Genomic DNA, 27690 nt, shown 5'->3' with positions numbered 1-27690 from the left:
ATGGTAGTTCCAAATTTCCGAAGACTTTCACCTTATTGTTTCTTGACTTGAAGGAAGCTTTTCTTGCTTTTTGAATACAGCTTTTGTTGAAATTATCATAAGTAATGCAACATACTGTTGCATAACTTAGCCAGTTTCAATTTCTTCCCACATTCTTACTGGAATTTGTCAGTTCAATGTTGATGATTAGTTGTCTGGGGGTATTTGAACTTCTTTTTTGTGGTTGGTCCACATGGACAGGAGGCAAGGAGGACTACATCTTAAGAGATCTTGAAGGTCTTGTTACTGGAGTAAGGAAGCTTTGAATTGAGTTAACAGTTTGTTGGTAGCATTCTGAAGAACAACCTACATCTATCAGGTTCTAAAAAACGGGGCAGGTGCCTTTCAAAATCTTTACACAGTTTTACATTTCTCAAAAACAAACTTCTAAAGCTGGAGTTTGTTTTAGAAAAAATAAAAACTAATAACCCACACATCATGGGGATTTTCTTCCATGGTGTGAGGTTCATTTGTATTTTTTTACTGCCCCTCACTACCAGGCAGGACGGAGACAAAACATCCAATTGCCCACTCTAAATTGTGTGGGTGATCGGATGGCTAACCTCTGACAACCTTATTCTGGTGGGCCATCGGAGGAGTATTTCAGTGACAGGGCCAGAGTAGGCTGGGTCATTAATGTAATTTTGGTCTACAAGCCTCTAAATCAGGCAGGTAGACTCAGAGGTTTATATCGATTATACTCCATCACCATTGCGAAGGAGTAGCCTCTCCAGCAAAAGTCTGGATCAACCCCTTAAGTATTAGCTAATCTAGTCAAAGTCTCAGTGGGGGTTTATTGCAACTGTGATAATTGCTTTCTACTGTGCTGTGAGTTTCCTTCATATCATCCCCTTTGTGCTAGAGTTGACTGCTCACCCATAGGTGCCCAAAGAGACAAGAAGACATTAGTGACCAATTTTCAGTATACACTGTGCTGGTTAGAGGGTATAACCTACATTCTCACAGCCAATAAAGGCAGAAAACCGAACCAATTTTCAACTTGAATAAACCTCTCTGAGTAATAAGAAAAAGAATAACATATATGAGGGGTATGAGGCACCTGAAAACCCTTTCATGAAAAAAGGAAAAACAAACACAATAAACCTGAGCCAAAGGCAAAACATAAGAAGTATTATGATTGATGTATTTCTTTAATTGTTCACCCTTAACAAACTGTAGTGCACAGTGGTGAGAAGGACACACATTTGTCTACAAACTTATAAATGCTAACATGTTGCTTATGTGCGTGCTTCCAAAAGTACACAAATAGTGACTTGTGCAAGAGTCATGCGCCATATGAAGCATTCTTTCTATGCCCAGAAATCCACCATTTATTTAAAAGAGAAAAGTCACTACCAACCCTTCGGCCACTATAGCCACTAAGGAGCTGGGGGTTATAGTGAAACAGTCTTTGTATTTGTGCTCGCCCTGGCACAGCCTGTGAGACTGGATTCTTGTGATGTGATGTTCTGCTAGAGCCTCTGCCCTTCTAGATGCATCCCTTTTCAATCCCCACCTATTGTCACATATTGTCACTTTTCAGACTATATGCTCCCTAGTTATGCAGGCCTATTTCCAGTTAGACAAGTGTATCTACACCCATCTGAATCACCGTCTGTGAAGATGGACCAATCTGTGAGTACCATGAGATCACTATTGCTGCAGTGAGTGTGCATTGGTACCAAAATTCTCTTACTAATCAGTACCAGACTTTTTACAAATCAGATGTTATGTTATGTTAAGTTGCTTATATAGTGCATGGGTCGTTGAAAGCCTCCCAGCGCTAAAAGACAAATCTCTATAATTATGATTACAAAACAGAGCATTCTAGCACAGCCAGGTTTTTAAAGCTTTCTGGAAATTAAATTCATGGCTTGTTAACCAAAGGCTACAGGGAAGTGAGTTCCACAATTTAGCTCCAAGATAAGCCATTGTGGCACCTCCCCATCTAGATTTTTTAACTCTGGGTATAGTGGCAAGCGCTGCTGATGCAGACCTAGGATCTCTCATGGGAGTATAGAAATATGCGAGGGTCTTTAGCAGGAAAGGACCTCTATTATATAGTGACCTATGGATACAGCACAGGGTTTTATACACTATGCGCTGTTCCACTGGGAGCCAATGAAGTGAAGAAAGAGAGGTTTTAACCAAGGTATGACTAGGTATTTCTAAGAGAAGGCGGGCCGCGGTATTTTGAACCACTTGTAATTTCCTTTTAACATATTTAGGGGAACCAAGAAATAGTCCATAGCCATAGTCCAGTCGAGAAATAATGAGTGCCTGAATGATGAGTCTTTTTGCCAAGAACGGGAGTGTAGCAAAAATCTTCCTCAGAAGCCTCATTAGACCAAAGCAAGTGGCAGAGATATTTTTAGCTTGATGTTCCATAGTAAGTTGGGGATCTAGCCAAACTCCTAGACTTTTAATATAATTCTTAGGAGCAGGAAGCTCCCCCAAGGAGCTAGGCACCATGGAGTTCATGCCCAGGCAGGGATATTGACCCAATATCATTACTTCTGTTTTATCTCCATTTAATTGGAGCATGCTTTCATTCATCCATTTGACACTGCCTGTAAACAAAGAGACTATGAGAGTCCATCAGGACTTGAATTAGAAGAAAATGAAACCACTAGCTAGGTGTCATCTGCAGAAGAAACTAGGGAGATTCCAAATGGCTTCACTATCTTGACCAGGGCGGCCATGTAAATATTAAATAATGTAGGACTGAGGGAGGAGCCCTGTGGCACACCATAGTTGCATTTAAACCTGCTGGAAAGATAAGAATGATCAAGAACCTGAAATGATCTTCCCTTCAGAAACGAGGAGAGCCAGCTTAGTGTGCCTCCCTCAATTCCAATCTCCTTCATCCTCTGACACAGCAAATGGTGATCTACTGTATCAAAGGCCGCACTAAGATCAAGGAGTGCAATCGCTGTCAGGTGATAACATTGAAGATTTGTGTTATGACAAAAATATCAAAGAAAAGAGAATAGGCCTCAGTTATTGATGATATATTCGATCACTGCTGTGCCATTGGCAATCAAGGGGAGAGGAGGAATTGTCAGCATCACTGAGTGCAAAGAAGAGGCACCCCTCCACCTCCACTGAAGGGCTCTTTGGCAACTCTGAAAGGGGTATGCTGCTCATTTTAAGGCTGCCAGCCCCCTATAGCCCTATTAGTTATGGAGGCTGGAGTGTGCTCACCAGTCGCCACCAGTAAATGTAATCTGCCACAATTTAAACACTTATGAATTAAGACAAATAGCTCTTGGAAATACATTCCTCAATAGATCTGTCTTCGTCTTTCAACAACCACTCAACTGGAAGACATTTGCAACATTTGTCACTTGTTTATTTTGGTTTCTTTCATTCTGGCTCTGGATTCTGCTGATCCCCTAAAAGGGTACTCGTATTTCCAAGGAGTTACCGATATTTTGTGAATATTCGTGTTTGTTACTATTTTTATAGTGCTGCTCTTATCATTTTATCCCACATGCTTCCAAACGGAGCTTTTCAGCTCATCCCATATGACCACAATGGCAAGCATCAGTAACTCTGAGAACTAATGAAGCCAGGCTTTGGAAGTCCTGTCTGTTTGGGCTCATTGCATGTCAGCTCCTATGGTCTGATTTTTGGACGGCGTGCAGAAACCCTTACAAACAGACTCTTATATTGAGCATCACGCATTGACGTCAGTTGTATATAGTGCTTCTTCAGCTGCCACGATCAAAATATCACCCATCTCCTCAGCTCACAAGCAGCACTGCACTCTCATACACTGTTCAGTCGACCATCTCCCACTCTGCTCCAAGCCCTCACCACAGTTGCTAGTTTGTTAGATCTTGCAAGTATTTTTCCATCCAGGCTTTATGCCTTATCCTCAGGACTATATAAACACTCTTCAACCATTACAATTTATACCTAGAGAATAACTGGTGATCTTCAGTTGTCAGTTGTCTGTCATGACTGGACCATGGTTAATCCTAGTAGTAAGCCAGATGGGGTGCTAAGCAGACAATATCCAAGTCAAGACTGCATGGGCAGAGTGTAATGTGACATTACACTGCACATCAATGACAATGGATATAAATACAATGGCACTCTTGGTAGATTTCTGTATATGACTTATGCCACCCTGGTTTCACCTGCGTACTAGTTATTTATGAAGAGATGTAACCAAAATAAGGACACCACGTTTTAAAGCCACATGGTGATCTAGGTGATAGACCTATTGGCAAAGTTGTTTTTCAATATAAAGTAATTTTAACAAGCAAACTCAAGCAAACAGAAATGTTTATCACATTCAGGTTGATGCACTAAGGTATCAACATGAATTTGACCTTTGCACTCTTGTAATAAATACTTGAATGTACTTTCATTATTCCATTCTATTTGCATTTGATTTTTTAATGAGTACATTGTTTTGCATGTTTTAAGCAAACTAGAGATTCTTACCTATTGTAGAAGCTTTACTGCCATTAGTGGACTCCCACAGGGCTCATTCTGTGCATTCCATTACCCACTGTCGTTTGGGGTCTTGACATCACCTTTTCGCTGAGGCTGATTTTAAATTTGCAGCTTTAATTTCCTTCTTTTTATTAATACTTACTAGCTTTTTTAAATGTCTGCTCACATTGTTATTATAGCTTCACTTCATGTCCATTCTTGAGATTTAAATCCAGAGGCAGGTTTGTAGGAAAGTGATTATTAATTGGGATGGATGGGAGTCCACAAAGGTAAAGTCACTAATCTGTCATGTTCAGTCAAAGGTTACAATAATTTAAACCCAAGTTCAAACCCTGGTAGCTATGAGAAAAAGCAGCTCAACCAAAGGTCTGGAGGGTTAGGGGAACCCTTTTTATTAGGATAAAAGGATACATCCTCCCTACACTGAAAAATTATTAACACTAGACTACCCCTCAAGATAAGGAGTCTTATAACGAAGGGAAAACGTTGTGTGCTACACCTATACACCACACCTATGGATGTGGGAAAATGAAGAAATCATTTATTTTTATATATATAACTCTCACCCACTTTAAAATTGGCATGATTCATCTTAAGGTTCACCCTGACTCCTAAAGGTCAGGGGGAACCCAATGATGGCCTCAACCAAATTCCAGGGAGCTCTTATAAGAAAATTATTCAAGGGGTCGTAACCTTACGATAAAAATTCCTCATCCAGTCCGAAGGTGTCCCTTTATTAGAAAGACGGATGCAAATGATTAAAACTGTAATGTGATTGGTGTTTTAAGATATAATCATCCTAAGACCCTGATTTTTCCAATTGTATCAACATGTTTCTGCCCTACATTACTGACCTCTATAGGTCCTGGGCTTTCGTCAGGGTGGGTTTGTATTTCCTGGTACATCCCTGTAACGTTTTTAACATATTTTTATGTGGCATGCAAATATATTCTAAGCATGCACATACAGTATAATACTTGCCTCTTCAAATCGTGCCCAATTTGTGGGATAAAACTGACCCCATGGGGCTGAAGGAGGGCTCAGCACTTCTGCCAGTCTTTTCATGGTGAAGACCCCACCACGAAAAGGCTGATGGAAGGAGGACTCGTGATCAGCACAGCCGCGCTGAACTCAGCACAGCTGTGGCTGACCACAACTCCAACCGGAGCCATGATCCTGACACTGGCTGCGGAGCCCTGGGGGTCTGACCGCCATGGTCATAATCTGGCAGTTGGACTCCAAGGTATGCTGCTGTCCAATCTCCACAGTGAGTTTGGCAGTCCTCGGACCCAAAGTGTCCAATTCCAAGTCAAGTGTCATGGTAAATCGGGACCAAGTTGCAACTTCAGGCTGACCACGTTAAAGCCTGGGTTGGATACAACCAAGTGGATCTGTCACAGTGAAAGTCAAAAAGTCAAAAAGGTTTCTATGTCCCACTTTAAAAAGGAACTTGGTCACTTTTTTGAAGAACCATGTTGGCATTTCATCAAAGTCCCAAAGCAGAATGGGACTTTGCCATTTTGAAAAAAATTATAATTAGGGATTAGCCATCGTTATATGTTTGAGGGGTCAGAACGTACACACTGGGCACCAGATAGCAGTGCCCCAGTGCCCAGAATGTAAAAACCAGCAGTAAAATTCAGCAAAAATGGGGGTGTGTAGGCAAAAGGGGCATATTCCCACAAGCATTAGCTCTCAACTCATTATTTGTTTGGTTAAACTAAAATTTAGTTTTCAGCTGGTCATGTAGTTAAGCACCAGTGTATAGAGGAGGGGTGTGTGAAATTTGCTTAATCTCTTGTTGTGTAATTAGGTGTAATTTCTTGCATTTAGTACTATATTTTAGAGTGAAATGAGCCCTCCTTTCTATTTTGAATGCAAGGACACATTTTGTGCTAAAAGAAGCACAAAAATGCAAGTGCCAAGAACAACAGCTGCGCGAAGGTTGTTCATTTGCATTGTTTTTGTGGTCCTGCAATAGTATTTTTTACCTAAATGATGTGAAAATATGTGATGTAAAGTATTAGCATAATTTGAGGAATTCTACATGACAAGCATAACCTGAAATGCCTGTAGTTACCTGTGAATGCCTGAAATGAAGTGTTGTGAGCCTATCATTTTTTTTGCAGTTTTCGACCGCCAGGGCAAGAATGACGGAAGCACCGCCAACAGGCTGGCGGTGCTTCAAACCTCATTCCGACCGCGGCGGTAAAGCCGCGGTCGCACCACCGGGGACGGCGGTGTCCCGCCGATTTTCCCCCGGCGGTGATAATCCGCCAGGGCAGCGCTGCAAGCAGCGCTGCCCTGGGGATTATGACCCCCTTACCGCCAGCCTGTTTCTGGCGGTGTACACCGCCAGGAAGAGGCTGGCGGTAACGGGTGTCCAGGGGCCCCCTAACAGGGCCCCGGCCTGCTTTTCACTGTCTGCATGGCAGACAGTGAAAAGCGCGACGGGTGCAACTGCACCCGTCGCACAGCCGCAACACCGCCGGCTCCATTAGGAGCCGGCTCCTGTGTTGCGCCCTCATTCCCGCTGGGCCGGCGGGCGCTAACATGGTTAGCGCCCGCCGGCCCAGCGGGAATGTCGGAATGTGGGCCGCGGTAAAGTGGCCGCATGGCGGCCACTTGGCGGTTCCCGCCTGGCAGGCGGCGATAGTCGCCCGCCAAGGTCGGAATGAGGGCCTATGTCTTTTTTTGTTTGGGTGGGTCTCTCTGTGTTTTCTGGCTGCACGAAGTTGCTTACGTTGCTCCTTGTAGGTTGCCCTGTATTGACACACTACAGTATTGATCACGCTGCTTCCTTTTTGTGACTCACCATGTAGACAAAGTGCCAATTTCTTTGGGTGAACAGTGTTATCCATGGGTCAATAGTCATTGCTACTGTCTCCTTTTTTGCCATCTATCTCCCTCTGTTTCGCCAAGGCTCCTCCTAACTATATAAAACTCTGCATTTTGCTGATTCTGCTTCTAATGACTTTCTCATCAGCCTTGGTTATTGGTGTGTGGGAAGAATGTAGATGACTGCTAACAGAGCTATCCTGGGGCACCAAAACCACCCTAGAAAAAATGCTCAAACCAGCCTCGATCTATTTGTCTCATCGGAAAATTTATCTTTTCCCATCCATCCATTTTATTTCTCTCTCTTCTCCTTCCTTCTTGCTGTCTCATCACTTTCTACCTTCCCCATCCCTTGCTATTTTCACCTCTCTCTCTCTCTCTCTCTGAAGTCCTCTCTGTACCTGCTGCAATTAACCTAGGGATACTGGGAAAGTGATACACGCAGCAGCAGTGGCCCTGCGCTTTCAGAATCATTCTCCGAGAAATCCAGTCCACCTGGATAATGCCAGGTGGAACAAGTGTCTGTCTGGCAATGATTGCTGATGAAATACAGTCGCATATTCCAGTGTTTTCATGATCTTTGTAGCTGTTTTAATTGCCAGAATCTTTCTGATGCTTACTTCTCATTGTAGGCCTAGAAGAATAAGGTAAACTCTGGCTCACCTCAAATATTCCACTGAATGTATATTTGATTACTGTAGGATATTCCTGTTTTGCTTAAACATTTTATTTTATTTATGATAGTTCCATGGGGGTAGCGTGGCAGACTACTGTATTTTTTCATTATAGATGCAGTCTTGCGGAAACTCTAGGAGGGCAACCTAAAAAAAAAAAAACTAAAAAAAAACTCTGTGAAACAGTATTCACAGTGGAAACAAAATATTCAGGGCCACGTGAACTATGTGGGTGATAGGGATGACTACATTATGGGGGTGATTCTAAGCTTGGCGGGCGGCGGTAGCCGCCCACCAAGTGGGAACCGCCAGAAGACCATACCGCGCTCAAAAGACCGCGGCGGTCATTCTGGGTTTCCCACTGGGCTGGCGGGCGACCGCCGAAAGTCCGCCCGCTAGCCCAGCGGGAAACACCCTTCCCACGAGGACGCCGGCTCAGAATGGAGCCGGCGGAGTGGGAAGGTGCGACGGGTGCAGTTGCACCCGTCGCGAATTTCAGTGTCTGCAAAGCAGACACTGAAATTCTTCGTGGGGCCCTCTTACGGGGGCCCCTGCAGTGCCCATGCCATTGGCATGGGCACTGCAGGGGCCCCCAGGGGCCCCGCGGCACCCCCTACCGCCATCCTGTTCCTGGCGGGAGACCCAGGATGGCGGTAGGGGGTGTCAGAATCCCCATGGCGGCAGGGCGCGCTCCGCCGCCATGGAGGATTCTCAAGGGCAGCGGGAAGTCGGCGGTACACCGCCGACTTTCCGTTTCTGGCCGCGGCTGAACCGCCGCGGTCAGAATGCCCAGCGGTGCACCGCCAGCCTGTTGGCGGTGCTACCGCCGACCTCCGCCATGGCGGTAATTACCGCCAGGGTCAGAATGACCCCCTATGTGACAAAAAGGTAAACTATGCAGCAAGGGAAATCAGATTATGTGGCATACATTGGGATTTACAGCAATGTGGCAATGTATTCCGTGTAATGATTCTACGGCTATTTTGGCATTTTTACACACTGATACAAAAGGAAGTTTGGTGCTGTAACAATATTTTTTATGAAAGGGAACTATGCGCATTCAGAAGAACCTGTTCAAAATGTCATGCAAGCACATGAAATCTATTGTTGTTGACACTGTGCTTCTACAAAGCACTACAACACAGAATGAGTAGAACATTGTTGTTCACAGCAAAAAAGACTACATGTCCATGCTTCTTGTACCAAAATGGTATGCCTAAAAATTTAAGAGTTACTTTTTCGTCAATCAACTGTACCTACTTGTACCCTCAAACCCAGAGATAAGGCTTCTGAATGCGAATACGGAAGAGGCATAACGCTTGGAGGCAAAACATTAGTTTGTGTACTTCTTGAGATGTCAGCATCTTGTCAACACACTGAGGCCCGTATTTATACTTTTTTTAGCGCCGCATTTGCATAATTTTTTTACGCAAAAGCGGCACAAACTTACAAAATATAATTGTATGTTGTGCGTTTGTGCCGCTTTTGCGTCAGAAAATGACGCAAATGCGGCGATAAAAAAGTATAAATATGGGCCTGAGTACCCAGCAGTTAGAGTCAGGTGTAACATGACACTAGAATACTGAGATTTAAATATTGTGTGGCCAAAATATCACAGCAAAAATACTGATGACCAAAATGTTTACAGTATAATTATATATACCTAAGGCTAGGTTTGCAATACTTACCTTCACATGTATCTTGGCTATATATAAATTGACAAAAAAAAAGTTACAGGGACGTTATAATTAGGCTCAGATTTTATGCATACAAAACCATAGAAATTCACCCGTTATAGAGTCAACTCAAGTAACTATAACTCGCACCCTAACCATGCACTGCCAATTACCCCACAAATTTAAGCACTCATGACATCTTTGATAACATCGATGATAATATCAACATAATATTTGCAGTAAAATAATTTACGACAAAACTGTGCATGGCAGGGGCGCGAGTTATAGTTACTTTAGGGCATGAGTCTCTTGAAATAACTATAACTATAACAGGTGAAGTTCTATGGTTTTGTACGTTTAAACCCTGAGCCTAACTAAAACACCCCCGTACCCTTTGATTTTTTCAGTGAATTTCTATGTTTATTTTTTATTATATTTCCTAACTATAATGTCCCTGTAACCTTTGTTTTTTTTCAGTGAATTTCTATTGCTTTTTTAATGTATAGTAATTTTCATCACTATATATTAATCTGTCTATTGCTGCACACGGCCTTTAACTGTGCGTAGTGGAGGTTGGCAATAGAGTCTGGCCCTGATAACCACCCAAACCAGCGATGTGCACGGCCTTTGACCATGCGTGGTGGGTGTTGGCCACAGAGCATGACCTGTGCCCAGACCCCATAGCCAACCCCCATAACCACCCAATCCCACACCATACACAGCCAAACACTCTGGGCCTGATTCCGAGGCCGGCGGGCGGCGGTCGCCGCCCGCCTGGCGGGAACCGGCATATGGCCGCTCCGCGGTCGAAAGACCGCGGAGGCCATTCAGGCTTTCCCGCTGGGCTGGCGGGCGACCGCCAGAAGGCCGCCCGCCAGCCCAGCGGGAAACCCCTCCCCACGAGGATGCCGGCTCCGAATGGAGCTGGCGGAGTGGGTATGTGCGACGGGTGCAGTTTGCACCCGTCGCGTATTTCAGTGTCTGCATTGCAGACACTGAAATACTTTGTGGGGCCCTCTTACGGGCATGGGCCATGGGCATGGGCACTGCAGGGGCCCCCAGGGGCCCCGCGGCACCCCCTACCGCCATCCTGTTCATGGCGGGAGACCCGCCAGGAACAGGATGGCGGTAGGGGGTGTCAGAATCCCCATCCTCCGCCGCCATGGAGGATTCTCCCGAGCAGCGGAAAGTCGGCGGGAGACCGCCGACTTTCCGTTTCTGACCGCGGCTGAACCGCGGCGGTCAGAATGCTCGACGGAGCACCGCCAGCCTGTTGGCGGTGCTCCCGTGGTCGGTGACCCTGGTGGTCACCGACCGCCAGGGTCAGAATGACCCCCTCTGTCTCTCTTTGTGTGAGAATACGTCTTGGAGGGCGTCTCTGGGTCCGAGAGTGTCTGTCTGGGAGTAAAAGTGGGTGTGTGAGGGTCTGAGTGGTTGTGTGAGTGGGTACATGAGTGTCTGAGTGGGTTTGTGAGTGGGTGCTTCAGTGTCTGAGTGGGTCTGTGAGTGGGTGCATGAGGGTGTGAATGGGTCTGTGAATGGATGTGTGAGGGTCTTAGTGAGTCTGTAAGTAGGTGTCTGAGAGTCGGAGTGGATCTGTGACTGGGTGCATCAGTGTCTGTGTAGGTCTGTGTGTGGATGCATGAAGGTCTGAGCTGGTCTGTGAGTTGGAGCGTGAGTGTCTGAGTCAGTCTATGATTGGGTTTATGACTCTGAGTGGGGCTGTGAGAGGGTGTTTGAGTGTCTGAGTGGATCTATGAGTGGGTATGTCAGTGTCTGAGTTGGTCTGTAACGATGTGTCAGTTTATTAGTGGTCTGTGAGTAGGTGCATGAGGATCTGAGTAGATTTGTGAGCGAGAGCATTAGTATCTGAGTGGGTCTGTGAGTGGGTATAAGAGGAGTGCTTGTGAGTGGGTGCATCAGTGTCTGAGTTGGTCTGTGAGTGGGTGCATGAGAGTCTGAGTGGGTCTGTCAGTGGGTGCTGCAGAGTCTGAGTGGGTCTGTGAGGGTGTCCATGAGAGTCTCAGTGGGTCTGTGAGTGGGTGGGTCATTTGCTGAGTGGATGACCATTTTTTTTTATTGTCACCAATATTCACGAAGGTGTTGCAACGTTACACAGGGGGCTGCACTGATAGGTATGATTTATTCACAATTATCACAACACTCAACAAAAAATTATTTTTAAGTCCTAATTAGACTACTAAAGTGTCCTACATAACAGCCCTGGGGTCAGGGTAACTCCACCCTAACCCCTTATGCCACTTTCTATCTCATATTTCAGCCCTGGGGACTGTAACGTGTTCTCCAAGATGGCAGCCACAACTGTCTAGCCTGCTCAAAGACAGCCAATCACAGTATCTCTGTTCTCGCGTGCATTCATGAATATGTCACGAAAATGTCACAAGCCCTGATATACAATTTTTTTACCTTTAATATCTTGTAAACTACTGGATGGATTTTCACCAAATAAGTGAAAGAACATTTGGTGTAACTCCGTCCAGTGGTTTGAGCTGTAGTCATATTTACATGTCCTATGGGACTTAACATAGGAAACTCAACTTTTTTGAACACCCTCCCACCCCCCATTTTTCTCAGCTTCCCCTTGATAGATCACCCAGAACCTTTCCGTGCACAACAAGACTCACCAGGTCACTTTTTAGACGAAAAAAATCATGAAGATTCGCCAAATGGTGCCAAAGGTATAGACAAGTAAAAAAACTATTTTTCTATGGAAACTAGGTCCTAACTATAACTACCTACTGGTGACTAAATATATAAATATATATATATATATATATATTTATTCAAGGTAGGTTGATATGGATAAGAATAGTAAATCCACACTTACTGCTATATTTTTGCTATAGTATTCTTGTAGCATGACATAGCATAATCATGATTCTGACATACAACTGAGCAATGTAGATCGTTAATTTTCCTTCACAAACACTTTCTCTGTCTCTCTGTTAGATAGGAAGAAGCGGGAGCAAGGCACAGACTTCTCAGTAATTTCACAGTTTTCCCAGGGGCTGACCCGATCTGTATCACAATCTAAGACAAATTTGTCTTGGGGAAAGGGAAAGGAGTGTCTAAAGTAACTGGAGACTCCTTCAGACTTCCTCTAGGCTTTTAATAAGGTTACATGCTTCTGTTGTCCTTAGCTCATACACTGCATATCGTAATAAGCTTTGCTTGCAGCTAACCTGGCTGAAACAGATCCAGAAGTCTCATTTTGTAACAATGTCAAGTTTTCCCATATGAGATGTGGGATGTCAATCAGTCATAGTTTTATTGCACATATTACTTACATTAGGGTGGTGTACCAGTATGTGTGGATTTACTATACCTGTCAACATAGTCCAGTGAGCTAATGCTCTCTGCTGACATCTACTGCGGTCTGCAAATTTTAAGACACATAGGGCCCGATTACAACTTTGGAGGAGGGTGTTAATCCGTCCCAAAGGTGACGGATATCCCGCCCACTGTATTACGAGTTCCAAAAGATATAATGGACTCATAATACGGCAGGTGGTATATCCGTCACATTTGGGACGGATTAACACCCTCCTCCAAAGTTGTAATCAGGCCCATAGGGCCTGATTACAACTTTGGAGCAGGTGTTAATCCGTCCCAAATGTGACGGATATACCACCAGCCGTATTACGAGTTCCATAGGATATAATGGACTCGTAATACGGCTGGTGGTATATCCGTCACTTTACCATCACTTTTGGGACGGATTAACACATCCTCCAAAGTTGTAATCAGGACCATTGTCACTTGGGGGCATATTTAAGAGCCTCCCAGCACCACTGGAGTGACACTTTTAGTGACGCTCCGGTAGCGCTACGCACTGCACCATATTTACAAGGTAGGGTTAAGCCACTTTTTGTGGCTTAATGCCACCTTGTAAATACGGCCCCTTCACATGCAGCACTTTGCATGGAAGGGGCGTGCAATGGGTGTTGATGTGGGCGTGACACAGCAACACCCATTTAATTTTGTCTCTGCCCCAAATTTATGAAATTTCGTAAACCTGTGGCAGCCCCACACTCCAACGGCACCCCAGGGGTGGCGTTAGCAGGGCGCAATGAGGAGAAATACTTTGACTTCTCGTTTTTTGCTCTTTCTATGTGTGCTGCATTTTGCAGCATGCATAGAAAGAGCAAATCGCCATTTAAGATTGATTTTGTGCAGGAAGGTGTAGTCCCGCACAAAAACAATCTCCCCCTCAACACAGCCATCCTTGCACAATGGTGCAAGGGTTGCTGTGTTGGCGCACAGCAGCAAATACCGCACCGGTGCAGGGGGAGACACAGGGGTATGCAGTATTCTTTTAAATATGGCGCAGCCCTACGCACTTCATTTTGTGTTGAATGTGGCCTATAACGTGGTTGTAACACTTGAAATCTGTAGCACTTAGAAATGACAGACATGGTATGAAGTGCTACTAAGACCAGTAAGTCATGATTATTATTATTATTATTATTATTATTATTACTATTATTAATGTTATTGTTGTTATCATAATCACTGCTATTATTATTGTTATTGTTATTATTATTTTGTTGTTGTTTTTGTTATTATTACGAAAAAGTACCAGAATACTAATTTATAATATTGAAAAAAAGGATAGACTGATCATCGCCCACCTGAAATGAAAAAAAAATTATACAACTGTGTTCCTGCCAGTGAATCTAGCAAATCCTTAATGAGACTAACTAGGAGTATGTAGACTGCCCTGAAGCAGACTGTCTGGAGTGTATGGTAGCTAGCCCGTAACCCTCTTTCAATCAGGTTTAATGTTTTCTGCATCAACATGTTTTGCATTTCTCCCTGAATGTTCCAGTGTCTTGCCCCCTGCCTATTTGTAAGTCTTTCCCTACCTCCTCAGAATCTGCTTGTGTCAGATATTGCTGTGTCTGTGTCCCTTCCTGTTTCTTTGTTTTTTCTCAATTCTACCTATTTTATTCCTGTTTTACCAATATTTTTTGTGTCTCTTTAGCTCCATTTGCTTTTCTCCCAGATTGCCCAATGAGTTTCCATCCTATGCTGTGTCCCTGTGTCTGTGTGACTCTTTGGGTCCTCATGACTTCCTTAGCCCCTGAGTCTGTGTCTTCCAAAGTGTCCCCATGCCTCTGCCTCTTCTTGTCACCAACGTCTGGATCTTCCTTCTGTCTCCATTTCAGCACACCTTTACCTGTGCTGCTGTATTCATGCACCAGTGTCTCCTCAGTTACCAACTGCACTCTATGTCTACACCTGGGTCACTCCAGTGTCTCGTAGTGTTGTGGGCGCCATGTCGCGTAGGCTCTCATTATCTTAATGAGACTACTGGATTTTGAGCAACAAGATTGTCCACGGTGTGGGGGACTGAGTCTGGCCCACGGTAGATGACGCTAGTCACTCAAATCCGGGTTTTGCTCCGGCTAACTAGCAGTGCCTCATCTCTCCCAAATGGTAGAGACAATTGGGCAGCCGAGCGCATGACATCTCAGTACTTCTCAGGAAAGTCATGGTCACTCAGGTCACAACTGGTTCTCTCATACACAGTGCGGTCTCATATATAAATGACAATAGAAGCAGTATAAGTTTTAAAGATTGGTTTAATAAAACAACTGCATTTTGGATAACAAAGCGTGAGCTGCAATAACCAGAACTATACAACACAATGATATTAAAACAGTAACAATGAAAGTGAAGCACAAGAATAAGGCTATCATAGTGCCGCTAGATTATTCTCTCTATAAGTTATATTTCGAGCACAGCATGTTAAGCTCTAAGCCTGCTTTCAGGTTCCCCCGGGAGGACATCAACCCTCATACCTGAGCAAAGGCCTGTAATCTGCATCAGCATCTCCAGCAGGGCATTCAGCATATAGTTGTGGTTCCCTGGCTGGAATCTTGATGTGTACTAGGTCTAGAAAGTGTTTTTATAACTAACACCCGGATGTTCTAAGAAAATGTCCCTACGTAAGGTTGTGTGTTTTCTACGAATGCTGGAGACTAAGGGGGTCATTCTGACCCTGGCGGTCAGTGTTAAAGCGGCGGCCAACCCGCCAACAGGCTGGCGGTCAAAAAAAGGGAATTCTGACCCTGGCGGGAACCGCCAACACATCCCGCCACCTTAACACTCCGACCGCCACGGCGGGACACACAAACAGCGCGGCGGTCACCGCCAACAGGCAGGCGGCAGACAATGTACCGCCCACACTATCACAACTCACCAATCCGCCACCTTTTCCGGGGCGGGAGCCCCGCCGATAAAAACACGGCGGAAACAGACTACGAATGGGAAAACGCTCACCTATACACACTCCACGAGGACGGAGAACAGCATGGAACCCGAATTAAACATCCTACCAGCTATTGTCTACCTGCTCATCTACCACGAGTACGAACGCCGGCGCAGACGACAACGGTGAGTACTGCACCTACGACACAGGGGAGGGGGGAGGAGGAAAGCTTACGGGCACACACATATGCGACTCCCCCCCCCCAACTATCTACACACCAATGCAGAGCACCAAGTCACAGTGACACCACCCAAACCCCCCGGAATAATGCAAAGACATAATTAAAGTGAGAAACAAAATTTATGTATAAAAGAGGTTCTTTGAAGTCATAGTAAAATAGCAATATGAATTGTAAAAAATCAAGTAAGAACATTGCGAAACCGATACACATAGGCAATAAGTCCTGCACAGTCATTTAAATTTCCACTGTCCGTGGGCCAAAGTGTATCAACACATGGGCAAAGCCCACACAGGAGACCTGAGTCCATTGGAGAGAACACTGCTGGGGCATCAGATGACAAAACTACAGGCACCTTAGGGGGAAGGGAAGGGGGGGCACCTCAGCCACATGAGTCCACGACGCCAGATCCACGAAGGGTCCACCATGCCCACTGTGCCATCCTGGGGAGTGCAAAGCCACAGTCTCACAAGTCTCTACAGTGGGTGGTCTGCCAACTGTGCCATCCTGGGGAGTGCAAAGCCACAGTCTCACAAGTCTCTACAGTGGGTGGTCTGCCCACTGTGCCATCCTGGGGAGTGCAGAGACACAGGCCATCAGGTGGATTACAGACTCCACAGGTAATGGAGGAGGCAGGGTGCCCCGAGTGCAGCGTGAACACTAGCTCGACACAGAACCGGCACTGTCAATGGGCCAGCGGTGCTTGACAGGAAGGGCCCAGCGGAGCGGTGTTGAGACGGCGGGGCCCAGCGGAGCGGTGCTTGAGACGGCGGGGCCCTCTTCAGCGGTGCCTTTCTGCACGGCTGGGCCCTCTTCAGCGGTGCCTTTCTGCACGGCGGGGCCCTCTTCAGCGGTGCCTTTCTGCACGGCGGGCCCTCTTCAGCGGTGCCTTTCTCCATGGCGGGGCCCTCTTCAGCGGTGCCTTTCTGCACGGCGGGGCCCTCTTCAGCGGTGCCTTTCTGCACGGCGGGGCCCTCTTCAGCGGTGCCTTTCTGCACGGCGGGCCCTCTTCAGCAGTGCCTTACTGCACGGCGGGGCCCTCTTCAGCGGTGCCTTACTGCACGGCGGGGTCCTCTTCAGCGGTGCCTTTCTGCACGGCGGGGCCCTCTTCAGCGGTGCTTGTCCAGTCATTCAAGGGAGCCAGACCTGGCCAGGACTCCCTGCTTAGTCGCCCTCCGACCGTGCAGTTGCTGGACCCTTCTGTGACGGAGTCCTGGGCCCGTGGGTGTCCTCCCTCACACCCGGGATGGGGCTTGTGGGGCCCTCTTGGTCCGCGCCCCTGCTGGCTGACTTCTCCGCCCTGCTGCCCTTGCCCTCCTTCGATGAGGCTCTCTGGCCCTTGCCTCCCCTGGATGTTGTGGCAGGTGACGGCCCGGGACTTTGCTCCTTGGGGGCAGCCGTGTCAGTCTTCTCGGGGCGGCCCTTGATTTTACGGGTCCTCTTTCCAGGGGGGGGGCTGGCTGTCCCCTTGCTGCTGGCCGATGTATCAGTGCTGGGAAAGGGTGGACTCCAAAACCGGTGCACAATGGTGTCACTTGAAGCAGGGCTGGTGGTGGCTGAGGTGCTCTTGGGACTCTTAGCAGATGGAGGGGGTGGGTCAGGTGGGTCAAAGAGGTTAAGTTTGGAGAGGTAAAGTTTTTTAGGGCCAATGTAAAGGGTAGGTGTAGTGGGTATGGGAGTGGAGGAAGAGGATGTGGTTGTAGGAGAGTCAGGTGTGCTGTCTTTGGGTGCAGGTGCTTGTGACGTAGGCTGTCGTGAGGTGGTTGGCTGTTGGGTGGGTGGCTGCCTGCGTTTGTGTGTCTTGGAAGAGGGGGTGACAGACAAAGTGGGAGAGGACACAGGGGACGTGTAAATGGCAGTGGGGGTGGTGACTGCACGTGTGCGGACTGTACTGGAGGGTGTGCTGGTGATGGAAGTACTGGCTGATGGTGGTGTGCATGCAGGTGTGAGTGGAGACGTCACAGGGAGGGAGGAGGGAGACGAGGAGGAGGGAGACACAGAGGTGGTAGTGACTGTTGGCATGTCTGCATCTGGGTGTTGCTTGGGTGAATGCTTGTGTGATCTGTGGTGCTTATGTCTGGATGAGCTGCCCTTGGGTGTTGAGGTGTGTGCAGGCTGGTCTGATGGTGTGGATGGGATAGGCTGAGGAACAGGAGACAGAGACAGGGTGGAGGCAGTTAGAAGAGGGAGGCTGGAAACAGGGACAATGGCTGCCATCAGTGCTGAGGCCAGAGCATTGAACGATCGTTGATGGGCAGCCTGACCCGAATGAATGCCCTCCAGGTATGCATTGCTCCGATGCACCTCCCTCTCTACCCCCTGGATGGCATTCAAAAGGGTAGACTGCCCAACAATGATGGTCTGTAGGAGGTCAATGACCTCCTCACTGAGGGCAGCAGGGGTAACAGGGGCAGGGCCTGAGGTGCCTGGGGCGAAGGAGATGCCCGCCTTCTTGGGCGAGCGGGCACGGAGCGAAGGCTGAGGGGCTGCTGGGAGGGCGGAGCTGGTGCGCTGGGTGGCGGCTGTACCTGTAGAGGCGGGGGGCCCGGATGTTGCCGCCACCGCTAGGGAGCTCCCTTCCGAGGACGTGTCGGTGTCGCTGGTGTCACCACGGGTCCCCGTTGTGGTGCTCCCCTCGCCCTCCGTATCACTGGTGACCACGGTGTCTGTACCATGGCCGACCGGGGCCTTGTGAGTTGCAGCTCCCTCGTGCTCCGATGCCAATTCTCCTCCGCCTGATGATGCTAATGCACACATGCACAAGAAGATAAAGAAAAAGGGTGGGGGGAGAAATAAAAACAGGTTGAGTGCATGCATTGTCAACACCGTTGGCGGAGAGGACAGACACAGGAGCCTCATGCACTACGCCGCGCAATCGGGGTACACTACTCAGTACTTGTGACTAGGCCAACAGGTCTATGGACAACAAATGCGCACATGGGTGATGCTGGACCATCGATTGCTGTACTTGGCACCCTACAGAGGTGGGGGGCAGGGGCACAGGGCCATGCCTAAAGGAGGGGACTACACTACAGAAAGCGCCCTGGCCTAATGTCACCCACAGCCCTCCTCCCCCACCCAGACGCCTCCACTGCGTGTAAAGATAGCAGAATGTGCTGGTACTCACCCCCTTGTGTCTGCTGTGATGTCCTCGCGCGCCCATCCAAATCGGGGTAGGCCACCGCCAGGATCCGGGACATCAGGGGGGTCAAGGTACGACTGGCACCCCTCCTACGTTGGGAGGCCATCCCCAGCAGTGACTCGGCGGTCTTCCTGGTCCCGCGGCGGATGTCCTCCCACCTCTTTCGGCAGTGGGTGCCCCGTCTGCTGTGGACCCCCAGGGCCCGGACTTCCTTGGCGATGGCACGCCAAATGTCGACTTTTTGATGGGCGCTGACCTATTTGACATGTACAGGGTGGGAAAGGAATTTTCATCATTTTTCTGCATGTTAGATGTGATTGTCCCCCCCTCCCCAACCCTGCCATGTGGCACATGCTCTCATCTGTCGTGCCTTGCACTCCTCATTCGCTCCCCACCCCACCATCTTACATCCACCATACACAACCCAGGCATAGCCCATTCAACGTGCACCCAGTGTAGTTACCTGTTGGTCTGGAGGACCGTAGAGTAGTGCATACTTGGGCAGGACCCCATCCACAAGTTTCTCCAACTCTTCTGAAGTGAAGGCAGGGGCCCTTTCCCCAGTCGCAGCAGCCATTGTCTCTTCCAGACCGAGGTCACAGCAGCACTTGCAGCATAGGTCCTCTCCTGTGGATGGTCAGGTCTCGAGTGGTTAAGCAGATAGAAAATGGCGGTCACGCCCGCGGCCGTACCGCGACCGCCGGCGCACATCGTCATTGGCTCCTGAGACCCATAGGGTTTAATGTTAACCAATGCGCCTTCGCACTGCGGTCTTCGACCGCCTACCGCCACGGTGTGCCACGCCAGCGCGTTGACCTCATATCCCACTGTCACACTTCTCAGGTCAGGCAGCCGCCATTACAAGGGCCCACATGGCTTAATTGCTACTGCGTCACACAGGCCTAGGCCGTGCATTGCCACTCATACAAGCCTTTCAATGCATAGCGATGCGTGTACTGTGCAAGCTGGGTGAACGTACCTGTGGGTTGCTTGACTCTGTGCTCCATGTTGTCCTTCCTAGGCACCGTCCGCTGGGACTTGCGAGGAGAAGGATGAATCCTCCCGTGTACCGACCGCTGGTGGACCTGTCGACAATGGAAGAACGACATATTATACTTCGATACCGACTTGACCGAGCCACTATACATGAACTGTGTGCCCAGCTGGAGCCTGACCTGATGTCCCCCATCCGCCAACCCACAGGGATTCCCCCTCTGGTGCAGGTTCTGTCAGTACTCCATTTTTTGGCAAGTGGGTCTTTTCAGACAACAGTGGCCATGTCATCAGGGATGTCTCAGCCTATGTTTTCTAAGGTTTTGTCCAGAGTGTTGTCTGCCCTGATGAAATACATGCGGAGATACATTGTTTTCCCTGAGGAGGGTGATTTGGCCACTGTGAAGGGTGATTTCTATGCCCTTGGACATATCCCCAACATCATTGGGGCCATTGATGGGACCCATGTGGCTTTAGTACCCCCAAAAGACGATGAGCAGGTGTACAGAAATCGAAAAAATTACCATTCGATGAATGTCCAGGTCGTCTGTTTGGCTGACCAGTACATCTCCCATCTAAATGCCAAGATCCCTGGATCAGTGCATGACGCGTATGTCATGCGAAATAGCAGCATCCCTTATGTGATGGAACAGCTACAGAGACACCGTGTGTGGCTAATAGGTGACTCTGGTTACCCCAACCTGCCTTGGCTATTGACCCCAGTGAGGAATCCCCGGACCAGGGCAGAGGAACGCTACAATGAGGCCCATGGGCGAACTAGGAGGATTATAGAAAGAACCTTCGGCCTCCTGAAGGCCAGGTTTAGGTGCCTGCATATGACAGGTGGATCCCTAATGTACTCACCAAAGAAGGTGTGTCATATCATCGTGGCCTGCTGTATGCTTCACAATCTTGCATTGCGACGCCAGGTGCCTTTCCTGCAGGAGGATGGTCCAGATGGTGGTGTTGTAGCAGCTGTGGAGCCTGTGGAGAGTGAAGAGGAGGAAGACGACGGGGACGACACGGACAACAGGGACACAGTTATACAACAGTATTTTCAGTAGCACACAGGTAAGAATCACCCACGCCTTTTTACATTTACTTCTGCCCTCCTGCATCTCTACTTTCTGTGTTTCCCCCCAGTTCCTTTTAACTGATTTTTGACTTTCCCTTCCCTTTTCAGAGCTGTATGACCCACAGCGTGACTGCTGCTTTGTTTGCCCATGGACTAATGCTTATAGACATTGGTATGTTGTCATCACAATGTGACTGAACATTATTGCACCGTTATGTGTAATACATTTGTAAAGAATACAAGCAGACTCCTGATTTTTGAAGTGCAATTGGTGATTTATTTTAAGTGCTGCATATGGGTCCATGATAGTAAAACGGTGATGGGTGGGGGTGGAGTAATGTCCATGGCAGAGTCCAGTTCTCAGTCGCACAGGTGCATTGTCCATATGCCTGTGGAAGGATGGAGCAGGGGCAGTTCAAGGTTGGACAGGGTGACAATGTGGGACAGTGGGATGACATCAGGGGGGATCTTATGCTGGCGGGGGTCTTGGCATCCTACTCTGTCTTCTTGTGTGATCTCAGGTTCCGCTTGCGGGGTGGTTGATCTTCAGCAGGAGGTGGGGTTCTGGTGGCCTGTCGTTGTGTGGGGGCCTCCTGTCCACTAGCGCTGGCGGAGGTGGTAGGCTGTTCGTGGTCCGGGCTAGTGACAGGGGCCCTTTGGGGTGCCACATGGTCCCGGAATGTGGTGACTATCTGGTTGAGGGCCAGGACGATGGTCCCCATTGCGGAACCTATGTTCCTGAGTTCGTCTCTGAACCCCATGTACTGTTCCTCCTGCTGTGCCTGGATCTCCTGGAACCTGGCCAGTACCGTCGCCATCGTCTCCTGGGAGTGGTGGTATGCTCCCATGATGGTGGTGAGGGCCTCTTGGAGAGTGGGTTCCCTGGGCCGGTCCACCCCCTCTCGCACTGCAGCCCTCCCAGTTCCCCTGTTTCCCCGGGCCTCTGTCCCCTGGACGGTGTGCCCACTACCACTGCCCCCAGGTCCCTGTTGTTGTTGGGGTGGTGGGTCAGCCTGGGTGCCCTGTAGTGGCGGACACACCGCTGATTGACGCGTCCTGGAGACAGAGGCATGGGCCCGCTGGGTGGGAGCTGTGCTGGTATTCCCAGAGGGGGTTGGGTCTGCTGTGGCCTGTGTCTGTGTGTGGGGAACCGACTGTCCAGAGGTCCCCGATGGTCCGGGCTGGTCATCAGGTTCTAGGTCGACAGAGCTGCTGTCATCACTGGGGGCCTGTTCTCGGGGCGGGATGGACAAATCTGGACCCTCCTGGCCGGTGTGTTGCCGTTCGGGCCCTGCATTGGTAAAAGAGTATGGTTATTGCTTCTGTGTGTGCCATGGCGTGCGATTTGGGGGTGCCCTTGTCCCCCAGTGCTGGCATTCCCTTGTGGGAGGAGTTGTGAGGGTGGTTTGTGGGGGGGGATGGGTATGTGCAGTGGTCATGCTTAGGTGATGGGTGTCCATGGTTTGTGTTGGCATTCAGGGATTGGTGTTGTGTTGGGTGGGTTGTGCTGGTGAGACATTGGCAGGGAGGATGTGTGCTGGGGGGTTGGGGGTGAGGGTGGGGGTGTGGGTTGGCATGCTGGTGGTTGGGGGGGTAAAGTAGTTGAGATTAGACTTACCAGAGTCCATTCCTCCGCCTACTCCAGCGAGGCCCTCAGGATGCAGGATTTTCAAGACCTCTTGCTCCCATGCTGTGAATTCGGATGGAGTGGGTGGGGGTCCGCTGCCAGTCTTCTGCACAGCGATGTTGTGTCTTGACACCATCGACCGCACCTTCCCCCGTAGGTCATTCCAGCGCTTTCGGATGTCTTCCCGGTTTCTGGGATGCTGTCCCACAGCGTTGACCCTGTCGACGATCCTTTGCCATAGCTCTGCCTTCCTGGCTATTGTGGTGTGCTGCACCTGTGTGCCGAATAGCTGGGGCTCTACCCTAATTATTTCCTCCACCATGACCCTGAGTTCTTGGTCCGAGAACCTGGGGTGTCTTTGGGGTGCCATGGGGTGGTGTGGGGTGGTGTTTGTGGTGATGAGTGTGGTGTGTGTGGTGGTGTGTGGTGTTTTGTGCGTGGATGTAGTGTGGGTGATGATGTTGTGTTCCTGTGTGTGTTGGGGTTTTCGATAGCTGTGCTCTCTCTCTCTCTCTCTCGCCTTCTCTCCGAATTTCTAGTAGTGGGGGTTTGTGGGTGATGTGGGTGTGTGTTTTATAGTTGATTGGATGTGTGGGAGTGGTGTTTGTATGTGTATCAGGTGTGTGTATTTCAAATTGTCCAATGTGGCTGTGTTTTGGAGCTGGGTGTGTATTTTGACCGCGGCGGTGTGTACCGCCAATGGAATACCGCGGTTGAAAGACCGCCGCGTGGATTCGTGGGTTGTAATGGCATGGACGTGTTTGTGTTGGCGTGACGGTGGAGGTTTGGTCATCTCCAGTTTATCGCTGACCGCTGATGAGGCGGCCTTCTGTGGATGTCGGGTTTTTGGCGGCTTGGCAGTTGTGGGTCAGAATGACCGTGGCGGTTTACCACGGCCGCGGCGGTAGAATGGCGGTCTTCTGACCGGCGGTAAGAGCCTTTTACCGCTGAGGTCAGAATGACCCCCTAAACTTCTACCACGTTTACCGGCAATGTACCAGACTGTAGCCTTGACTGAAGCACAGGACGATCAAGAATGCATTATTTGAGAACACAGTGCTGAGCTAAGCTAAACAGTGCGATAGAAGAAATTAAAACAAGACCGTAAAAACTGGTTATTGTAAAATAACAATGCGAAGCTGAATAAAATATATCTAGGGCAAAGTGCACAGCGGCCTAGTATGTTAAACTAGCGTGCACGGAGCTATACTTGAAATGGCTAGCCAACAGTAGGTCACCACAAGTGTTTCACGGGGTCTTCGTTTGTCTCCCTGCTTCTTCTTTCATATTTGTGTCTCTCCATTGTTTCAGCCTCATCAGTGCCCATGGATCTCTACTCTTTCTGGGATCCTCCTTTGTCTCTCCAGTTCCTTTCTATGTCTGTACACCACTGTGTTGTGCAGTGACTTCAAGCCAGGCTTTGATGGTTCAGTGTCTGCACCAAGACTGTGATCCTCAGTGAATGCACTATGCTTGCATCTCTCTCCCACTGTTTTTTTCAATGCAGTGCTCTTGTCATGGCAGGCTCTTGGCCTTTTTAGTGGTTGGCACAATGGAATTCTCTTTCTTTTCATATGTTGTGCCATCCTGCACTGTAATCATATCGTCAAGCCAGTGTTCTTCTGTGGTTCTCTCTCTGCCAGCCCTGTTTTTATCTGTGTTTCAGTGTCAATGTAAGGCCTTCAATCACTTGTGCCATTTTTAGGATCCACCTGCACGCACACTTGTGCGGTGCCTGCTAAGTCTATTGTTAATAAAAAAAACTTAAAATGGGCTTATAACCAGCCCCTTACTTACCTGAACTTACTACTGGCTTAGTCCAACGTCACTCTGATTTACGTGCTTCTGATTGGTCGGCACGTCGTCTGCACATCATCCTGCTTCACTAACTGGTGTCTTCTTCGCCGGTCTTGCCATCTGGTTGCCACTGGACCACTTCCCATTGGACACTGGCTAGTGTCCTTTCTCTGGCTATGGCGTCGAAGGTACTTCGTTTTATTTCTGCATGCCATCTTCTTTCTTCACTGATATCTTCTTTCTTCATTGCCGTCCTCTCTGTCTTCCTTTGTTGCTGCTGTCTTCTTTTTTATTTCTGCATGTGGTCTTCTTTCTTTGCTGACATCTTTCTTCGCTGCTGTCTTCTTTCTTCGTCGCCGCATGCTGCCTTCTGTTGTCTTTGTTTGCTCCTCTTCTTCTTTCTTCTATGCCATCTTCTCTGTCTTCTTTCTTCACTGCTGTCTTCTTTCTTCTTCACCACATGCCATTTTTTATCTTCTTTCTTCGCTGCTGTCTTCTCTGTCTTCGTTCTTTGCTGTTGTCTTCTTTCTTCTTCACTGCATGCCGTCTTCTGTCTTCTTTGTTTGCTGTCTTCTTTCTTTTTCAACACTAATCATCTTCTATCTTCTTTCTTTGCTGCTGTCTTCTTTTTTCTTTACTGCATGCTGTCTTCTGTCTTCTTTCTTCACTGCTGTCTTCTTTCTTCTTCACCACATGCCATTTTCTATCTTCTTTCTTCACTGCTGTCTTCTCTGTCTTCGTTCTTTGCTGCTGTCTTCTTTCTTCTTCACCGCATGCCATCTTCTGTCTTCTTCGTTTGCTGTCTTCTTTCTTTTTCACCACTAACCATCTTTTCTCTTCTTTCTTTGCTGCTGTCTTCTTTCTTCTTTACCGCATGCTGTCTTCTGTCTGCTTTCTTCACTGCTGTCTTCTTTCTTCTTTACTGCATGCCATCATCTGTCTTCTTTGTCCACTGCCATCAACTTTTTTCTTCTTCACCGCATGCCGTCTTCTGTCTTCTTTCTTCACTGCCAGGCCTGTGCCTTTTTGTGTTGAGGGACAGTTAAAGGCCATGCCTTGTTCTTCACTTGTACCTTTCTGCAAAGCAGTGTAATAATCAGGGAACAGATTTATCAAAAGATTTCATTGTCCTTGTGTCACATTACCTTAGTCACATCAACAAGCAACATTGTGTGGCCCTGCATTGTCTGGTAAATCAGCGCAAATAGCTGCCTTGCGTTACATTGTCCTGGGAAGGCGCTCTATGGGTGTACAGTGGGTCTTCCTATGCATCCACCCAACTTTTTAGCATTCAGAAGCACACATGCAAAGAGGTAAAATTGTCAGAGGATTGATTGTTGTGCAGGAAGAGAGCAGAAATGTGTCATATATTGGTAAATATAGCATTCCTGCCCTATCCCTTTCACGCAGTGCAGCAAATTGTTTTGGTTCATTGCGTTGCGTGAATTTTTGTCAGGGCTGATTTTGGTTTCCAGGACAGCTCCCTTCCATAGCAGCATTAGTCCACGTGCCGTGTTTTCTCCTAGGCTGCCATTCTGAACACGGTTTATCAGGCCCTGGCTCTGAGGCACGTCTGGCTGGTGTCTTCCTTGTCGCAGCCTGGTGTTCTTCATTAGTAGTCCCCACCAGGCCCCCACTTGCCTCGGTGCCCTCGCCAGTGATGCAGCCCTCTCCTCTGGCTGCGGCCCTGCCCATGGCAGGAAGCGCTGCCCACGTCCCTGCCCGGAATTGTTTTTTGATTGCCGGCGGCATCGGTAACTTTGCCGAGCCCCACAAGTCTCTCGAGAGGCTCCTGGAGGCGGGAGCGTCGAGTGCACGAAGAACAGCGGGGAGGGCGGTCGAGCTCCCCTGTTCGCGCTCCCAAGGGTGCGCGGCGGCGACGCCGGAGGAGCGGCGCACAAGACATTACGCGGCGAAATATGCATGTTCACAGCTTCCAGGATTAAAGGAGCGTGTTCTTATCACCGTTGAACAGAATATCACGACTCCCTTCCCAGCGCACCACATCCTCTCCCGGCACAGTCATTGTTCGGGGACCTTTAAAAGCCCACAGACAGAAGTAATAAGTATTCATTTTCCAAAAGATGCGTTGTGGCACGCAGCGTGCGCGGCCCTCGCTCCAGGCGCCCGGCTTCACACGGAAAGAAAAGATTAGCAGGGGAGGGAGGTGACGGGATAAATGTAGGGTGACTTTCACGGCGTTGTGTGGCCAATGTGTGTGTGATGCTCCGTGAGTGTTCCATAAATATAGCTTTGTGGGGCTCCGGGAAGGGGCGTTAGCCTAAAGGGAAGTGCGAATGGCGGAGACTTGCTTTAGTGTCTTCACCGTATATGACACTTGGTGAACCATCCTGTATTTTAGGTCTGGCAAACGTGCGCCCGGGATTCGTGTGGTATGAAAGAACGACATCTTGTGATAGTGGTAAAGTGCTTGAGGAGTGGAGCCGTGAGTCCACCTTACTTAGCCAGCTACTCTCACATCCCTAGAAATGGCACTGCGAAGACCTGATTCTCTCATATCTTGTGTCAATCCACTGTTCTCTCCTAGTGTTCTATGCAGTCACATTGGCCAGCAGCAAAACCGCCACAGATGTTCTCTATTTATCGAGGTAGCATCAACCTCTGTAACACCATTTCCTGCTGTGCATTCCCTTACCAACTTTACATAAAAATCACATTTTATGGCATACAGGCCAATCGGCACTGTTCCCTCCTTTTTCTGTTTTTCCCCCAAATCTCATACTGTCTCACCGTTTTGGGTAATTTGTGGCCCAACCGCACTCCCTCGCTAAATGCATATGAGACAGAATTTTCTTTCCTCTGTTACCTCTCTCCTGATGGTCCAGTTCTCCTTTATCTGAGTTCTCGCAGTCTATGCCTCTACCAAGT

At 48.4% G+C, this 27690-nt stretch overlaps 1 protein-coding gene across 1 annotated transcript in view; it reads left to right on the top strand.

Moving 5' to 3' along the window:
* ASTN2 (astrotactin 2) overlaps window positions 1-27690 on the top strand; it is a 2164803-nt gene that overhangs the window by 382888 nt on the left and 1754225 nt on the right. The gene's annotated exons all lie outside the window — the stretch shown is intronic.

Source organism: Pleurodeles waltl, chromosome 6 (genome assembly GCF_031143425.1).
Source record: "Pleurodeles waltl isolate 20211129_DDA chromosome 6, aPleWal1.hap1.20221129, whole genome shotgun sequence".
In the NCBI taxonomy this organism is placed as follows: domain Eukaryota; kingdom Metazoa; phylum Chordata; class Amphibia; order Caudata; family Salamandridae; genus Pleurodeles; species Pleurodeles waltl.
The sequence above is the reverse complement of the archived record's forward strand: the minus strand, read 5'-3'. Positions and strand labels throughout refer to the sequence as shown.